The sequence below is a fragment of the Salvelinus namaycush genome, chromosome 7 (genome assembly GCF_016432855.1).
Source record: "Salvelinus namaycush isolate Seneca chromosome 7, SaNama_1.0, whole genome shotgun sequence".
Lineage (NCBI taxonomy): Eukaryota > Metazoa > Chordata > Actinopteri > Salmoniformes > Salmonidae > Salvelinus > Salvelinus namaycush.
The window spans coordinates 39,510,416-39,517,951 of NC_052313.1; the positions used below are offsets into that span (position 1 = coordinate 39,510,416).

Below are 7,536 nucleotides of genomic sequence, written 5' to 3' on the forward strand. Positions count from 1 at the left end.
TGAACGATTGAGAATAAATTCAGTGCATCATCGTACTGTTATTGCCCGAATGTGTTCACAGATGTCAAACTGTTATTGTTTTGTGGGGGTGCAAATTGACAAGTTAAACAGTGAGAGTATAAGAGTGTGTGTGCGTCTCAATTTGAATGCGTGTGTGTATCAGCCATTTTGCCTAACAGGATACATGACCCAGAGGGCAGCCACACATCAAAGACCTGTCACATGTCTTGCACCCAGAACATTGTTATTGCACCCAGATCGTTGAATATATATTGCTCCATGACATTGGTATGCAACGGCCATATACACATTCATACCACAGCCGTGGGTGATGACAGCGCCGAACATGAAACACCAGACGGCATGTTTTTCATCAAACCACAATGTAATAGTGATGACTGGGATCAGGGCTGGCCTTAGCCTGGTTAAACCAGACTGAACATCGTGCTCACCATTGAGTGAGTCTGTTTCAGTCTGTTTTAACCAGGCTAGCCTACAGTAGGCAATCCTTGGGTCAGAATGTAACTGTTTTGTAATGGCCATGGCAACTTTGAATACAGTTTATGTAAGGGATTTGGTCAAGTAAATGTGTATATTGTGTTCAGGGTTGGTTAGGTTACTTTCTGAAAGTAATCAGTGAGTTACTAGTTACCTGTCAAATGTTAAATCAGTAATGTAACGTTTGGATAAACCAAACTCAGTCGCGCAATCTGGTTGTTGCCTGGGGTCTTGCGTAGCCGCAAATACAGCAATGTCGCCAGTGCAGTGAGCGAGACCACTCCCACAGCAGCCAGCAGTATCCCCATGAGAGACACGCCTGAGGAAGGAAGTTCAATTACTTCACTCAGAATACAATACAACTTTATCATCAACTGAGTAATACAGAATTTTTGTCCAAATGCATATCTACAAGCTCTAGCATATAGCATGGGGTTTTAGCAGTTTCTCAAAGCTTCAGTTAGTGGGAAACATTTTGAAATAGGGAGGTATCTTAACATGTCCAATAAGAACACAGATTTTTACTCACCATTGCTAAATGTTTCCTTAAGGTGTGCCTGAGTGAACAACTACAGCCAACGCAAAAGTCAGTCATCTGTTGTCCGCTGGTAGTTGACCTTTAGTTGAGACGCCTGCTCCTCAGGGAACTCATTCATCCGTAGCCAGTCAGAGTCCTGAACTAAGATGGGACTGAGGGCAGCCTCCGCTTCCCATCTATCTGTTGTGAAACAGTAATCAGTCTGTGTACACAATCGGATGGGGAAGAGATGCAAGCTAGACTCCACTTGATAGAAAAGCACCACTAGCACTGATGATCAAATCATAAACTTCAAAGATTACTCTGGTAGAATACAATGTCAGTCGGCAGACTCCTCCCCTTTCTCAGGCCACAGGTGGAGTCACAGCAGCCACACACCAGGTCATCCCCACCTGCTGAAACCCACCTTAGAGGAAATAAAACAAGACCCCAGTTCAGAAAATGCAAAAAAATTAAAACCATGTATAGCTTTGGGTCCTAGTTCTATACAAATCCAATATATAAACATCCAGTTTTGCAGAATTATAGTTGTGTGCAGTATAAACTCAATCCCCAGAGACAAATCGGTTTCCCTCTGTAGTAAACGAGCAAGCCTTGTGTTCTGAGCCAATGGAAGCAGAGGCCGACATTGCTCTCAGATGACGTGATGCACATCTATAGGAAGGTAGGAGAGATATTACTTGTACAGGGTTGTGTTCATTAGAGTAAACAACAGAAAATCAAAGTCATTGTTTCTTATTGGACAAGTCCAGGTATTCCCCCTGTTTGTTTTCTTCCATTTAGTGCCTAATGAACAAGACAGGTGAGTACAGTACATACAGACTAAAAATAAAATGGCCTTCAGGTGAATGTATCGTTACTCACAAAGCTCCTCTCATCTTGGTGGAACCTGAAGGCCTCAAGCTGAAACTAGAGTTTGTCATCCTGGGTTTGCTGCAGGAAGTGGGACTTGGAGCCTGTCTGTCTTGCATCAGTAAGACACCTGATGGGATGAAATAAAAACAAAGTTTAATTTACATTCACAATATACAGAAGTACGGTAAGCTGGAAGGGGAACACACACGCACCGCTCACGGTTCTTCATTGAGAACCTTCATGGTTCTCAATGAAGGAATATCTAGGTTCAGGGGCCAGCGTAGCCACACACCTGTCCACGTAGACATGGAGAGTTGTGTGGTGGGCTTGGATAATGGAGGCTTCAATGCTCATGACATGCCCCAGAAAGTAGACACTGGAGGGCCTCTCAAATTGCCAGTCATCTGAATGAGAAGAAAAGCTATAGCAGCAATAGAGCCTCACAATGGAGGTGTCATAATACCCATAAAACCTAGCAGTCAAACAGGGAAATGGTTCCAGTTGTTTTCCACCATTCATTTTTCCCATAGGGGATTTTAGAAACACTTAAAAACAAGGGCTATGTGACGTTTTGATAGCCATGCAAATCTCTCTCGGACAAGGTTACTTTTATCAATATATTCTGCTCTATTTACTCTCAGATTCTAAAATGCTAATTAGCATCAATGTAGACATCATGCAAAACTACAGATCCCTGCAAGGTCCTGTATGTCATCTCTAGCTGACACCTTTGCTAAGAGGTATTGTGTCAATTTCAAACTTGCACAAGACAGTACAAAGAATTGTCAATATAAAGAGATTTAGCCAATTTATTCATTACTACATTTAGCTATCATTAGATAGTTAATCTGGAGATGCTTACCTTTGCCTTGATTTGGTAGTCTCGTCCAGATCATCATTTAATTTTAGTGCTTTATTATAGCCACATTAGCAGCTAATTAGCGTTAAAACATTTCTTTGGGGGGGGGGGTAAATACAGGAGAATATATTAATAAAAGTGACTGTCCTAGAGAGAGTTAACGTTATCAAAACGTCATGGCAGAGTAAGCCTACACAAAAATGCCCTATGGGGAAAATGATTGGAACCATTTCCCTGTTTGACCGCTAGGTTTTATGGGTATTATGACTGATACAGTGGTACTCTATAACTCAAAATGGCAGAGGTCAACTTTAAAGGTGTAGTCTCACTTATGTTCTGTCATGAGCCTGAGAGAAAAGACCAGCTGCTGCTCTGCAACCTTGGTGGAGGCAAAGGGAACCCAGGTAGGCTTCAGAGCATTACTGGTCACATTGTGCTTCCTGATGGATACAAACGTATTACAGCCAGAGCCAGGGTTGTGTTCATTTGAGCATGACATGGAAAACATTTGAAAAGTGAGAATGAAATAAAAGTCCTTACCTTTGATAATGGCATTCAACTCCAACCTCAGCATCATTTGTTCTTACAATGGGAGTGCCGTAAACTGGTGTTGGTGTGTAGATAAGGGTAAAGATATAGATGAGTACATCCTCTGTTCTCTAAAGAAAACAAAGTCACTTTCCAGCACTACATATTGTACTACAACACAACTAAGCATCAATTCCACTCTTCCTTGTACAAAGACAGTGACTCTGGAATCTACAGATGTTCTGTTCCATTTCTCATTCCAAACTAAATAAATTAATGTGTTCTTTTGTACCTTGCAACAATTATGGAAGAGAACTATTCGTTGTACAAATTCCCCATACACACACACTAGACCCAAACATACCATTAGCATGCTCCTATATCCTAGCAGCTCAGTCTCAAACAGCAGCCTCTGGTCAGCATGGTCAAACTGTGGATGCATGGTGCTTCCCGAGTGGCAAAGTGGTCTAAGGCACTGCATCGCAGTGCTAGCTGTGCCACTAGAGATTCTGGGTTCGAGTCCAGGCTCTATCGCAAGGGGCAGCAACCCCTTGGGGCGGCGCACAATTGTCCCAGCATCGTCCGTGTTAGGGGAAGGTTCGGCCGGCATTGGTGTGGCTGGCTTCCGGGTTAAGTGGGCATTCTGTCAAGAAGCAGTATGGCTTGGTTGGGTTGTGTTTCAGAGGACACACGACTCTCGACCTTCGCCTCTCCCGAGTCCGTACGGGAGTTGCAGCGATGAGACAAGACTGTAACTACCAATTGGATACAACGAAATTGGGGAGAAAAAGGGGAAAAAGAAAAAAAACTCTGGATGCACAGCCTCCCAGGGTCAGATCAGATGGTCGGATCAACTGACCATTCCCTAGGAAATCCTGCTTGACCTCCACCTGAACCACGTCCTGCCTGTACTGGACCGCTACACTGGTCACAGACACTGGATTCTTCAGCTCAAACTTCACTCGGCCCTGCACAGGCGGTTTCCCTGGTTGAAACGCCTGTTGATTTCTGGCAGGCTGTTGAGGTTCATATTTTACAGGCACCTGGGTTGGTTTTTGAACAGGTTTCTATATTCAAACTGTATAGGAGATGGTGCAGGTTTCCCATGCTCAGTTTGCACAGGGATTTGAACAGGTATCCTTTGTTCAAATGGCATAGGTGTCTGAAAAGGCCTGAATAGGTCTTGTGTGGGTAACCTTGAGCCTGTAGCTGACAAAGTTAGATGTTTCTTGATTATGTGATGGCATTGGAAAAAGCTAACTCTGAGCATCACTGAATGACCTGAATGAGACAAGCATAACAAACCCAACCAAATCTACTCTCAACCTCATTCTGATTTTTGACATAGTGTCCGTTGTGGATTCAATGACATTTCATTTTAAAGCAGAATCTGTGAGCTTGCTCCTGTCTCCTTCCACTTGTCGTTCGTGAAATTGCAGAGTTGCGCAAGATTATGGGTGTGTCTCAGTACTCTTTCATGGTTTTCTTTCCTTGTCTCCTGTCACTCATAGAGGGTAGGACATGAAAGGACTCTACACTTTTGAGATGCACCCTCAGTATGACTGACTTTTGCTTATAAGCTGTGTTCGAATACTCGTACTAACCGCACTATCCGTATTTGTGACGTGAATTGAGTATATAGTGTGCTTATTGGTCATAGAAGGGATATAGATTTTTCATTTTAAAATAGAGTTTTATGAGCCCTATGAGCAAAAGTCACCACACCCTGGGGGTTTGAAGCCTGGCCTTTATACGGGGATCTTAAACGTCCACGTCAGATGATCAAGTGGCTCCAGTGGCTTGAAGAATGTGGACTGTGTGTGTGTGTGTGTGTGTGTGTGTGTGTGTGTGTGTGTGTGTGTGTGTGTGTGTGTGTGTGTGTGTGTGTGTGTGTGTGTGTGTGTGTGTGTGTATTCGTGTGTGTGTGTGCATGTTCGTGTGTATGTGTATTAGGTGATTTATGATCGTTCCCTGTGGTGCGTCAGATGGAGGGGAGTGTGAGGGACAGTGAGCAGGCCTCATCTGGAGCCTATATGGGTTGTCAACAGACCTGTCAATCACACCTAAGGGGCAGGAAGAACATGGCCCCAGTCTTTATGGTTGAATTCCAATATGAAAACCTCCTCACTTACTGACCTCTACCCTTGTTAATTTGCTTGTAAAGAAATAGAAAAATGCTTTGATGGGTATCAAGAATGTGGCAATAATATAGCAGAAATGTTCTCTAGGCTTCAGTTCAACAGGCTAACCCAGTCTTGTTGTGTGAAGATGATTCAGGTTTAAAGACACACACACACACACACACACACACACACACACACACACACACACACACACACACACACACACACACACACACACACACACACACACACACACACACACACACACACACAGCCACACAAACAGGCACACACAGACATCCCCACACAAACACACACCAACTCGTCTGTGGAAATTCTGAAAAGAAACATTCTTCTTGGAAGAATTAGCAAACCCATCTCCCATAACTCATAATACAATACCGTAGCTACCTTTGCGTTGAAATACTGGAATACATTAACCATCTTTCCTCAGCCGTTTTTTTCCCAAAATACATCCCACCTGAAAAGCCTCCATTGTCAGGAACTGGCTATCTCCCGATCAGCAGGCAAACAAAAGACAGAGGGGAGAATAGAGACTATAGCCCTGAGATGAGTCTGCGGCTGCCCCAAATGGCACCCTGATCCAGTCTGGCAGTGCACTATATAGGGAATAGGGTGCCATTTAGGATGCAGTCTGAGTCTGAGCCCCGGTCTGTCAGTCAGCTCCCTTGGTCTATTTCTCCATCTAACTTAGTTAACAGGCTCTAATGTGGCCCTTGGGGAGCCCTAATTTGGCCCCTGAGGGCCTCCAGATAGGGCCTGGCAACCTCTATGACTCTGTTTCCAATAAGCCTGGCCCATCTGGAGCTGAAGGGGAGCGCAGGAAGCAGGTAGCCATGACAACAACCCCCCTCACACACACACACACACACTTGACACACACAAACACCCACACTCTGCTGCACCAGCAAACCAGCTGCTCATGTGTTTATTAAATGAGAGAGCGGGGATTGGGGAAAGCTGTTGACCATAGGAGGGCACTGTGCTCCTCACTTGACCCACCTTGTCTGACTTTGCACTCCAAGGGATAGTCACCGATATGAAGTTTCAAGTTAAAGTTTTTTTATTAGTTGTATGGCATACACCGTCCAGCAAAATGCTTACTTGCAGGTTCCTTCTCGACAATAAGAAATAATGAAAGACAAGAATAAGTTGTGTTTTTGATTGAGATTCTAAAATGCACCTACAATATATGGGTTCTATACTTAATTCCATGTTACACCTACTCAGATATCACATGGACACAGAGTAGCAGTAGCATTGGCACATACCGGTTATGAGCCTCATCCAAAAGTGTTGTCTGTGTGTGGACGATGTAAATGGGATGGAAGCCAGTACAGATGTTCTGTAACACCAACACGCTCATATAGACCAGCAGTAATACACATGTATAATACAACCTCGCAAAGTCAGAAATTAGGTGATTTTGCCACTGCTCTACAGTGGAACATATGGGTAACGGTTATGATACTCATTTAGGATGTGTAGGAGAGACAGACGGAGTTATAGCCTTCTGCTTTGGGGAGAGAGAAGTGTTCAAGATTAGCAGGTTTATTGCTTGTTCATCGTCATTCCGCAACGGTGATTGCAAAATGTGGAGGCTGGTTGGGACATGGTTGGATTTTGTGAGGATTTTATCACACTATCCTCTCCCAGTGACTTCATTTGCAGTCTTGGCATCTGTGATTATGTTATTTTACAATCATTAGCATGATTCACATAGCTGCTTGCTTTATGGTCACTGTACACTGATACACTGTACAATTATCTTGTATTATGTTCCATTGGGGGTGTGTTTTTCATTTTGGTTAGAATCTGGTGGAGAATGAGAATAGGTAGAGGTTAAAAGGTAGAGGAAGAAAACTATAGAAGAGAGGGGAGGAGATAAAGAGAGAGAAGGGAGAGATGAAGAGAGAGAGAGACAGACAGACAGACAGAGGAGAGAAAGAGAAAAAGAGAACGAGAGGAAGAAAGCGAGAAAGGGAGAGACTGCACAAACAATGGAGATACAGGAGGGGCAGAGGGATGATGTTTTACTCTGGGTGCAGAGAGAAGGATAACAGAGAGAGAGAGGGCAGGTCTGCCAGGTGCTGGTCTGCTGGTCATCCCAGTGG

At 43.9% G+C, this 7,536-nt stretch overlaps 1 pseudogene; it reads right to left on the reverse strand.

Moving 5' to 3' along the window:
- Positions 1-1,085: 1,085 nt before the first annotated feature.
- On the reverse strand, positions 1,086-5,897 carry LOC120050715 (annotated as a pseudogene).
- Between the last annotated feature and the right edge of the window lie 1,639 nt (positions 5,898-7,536).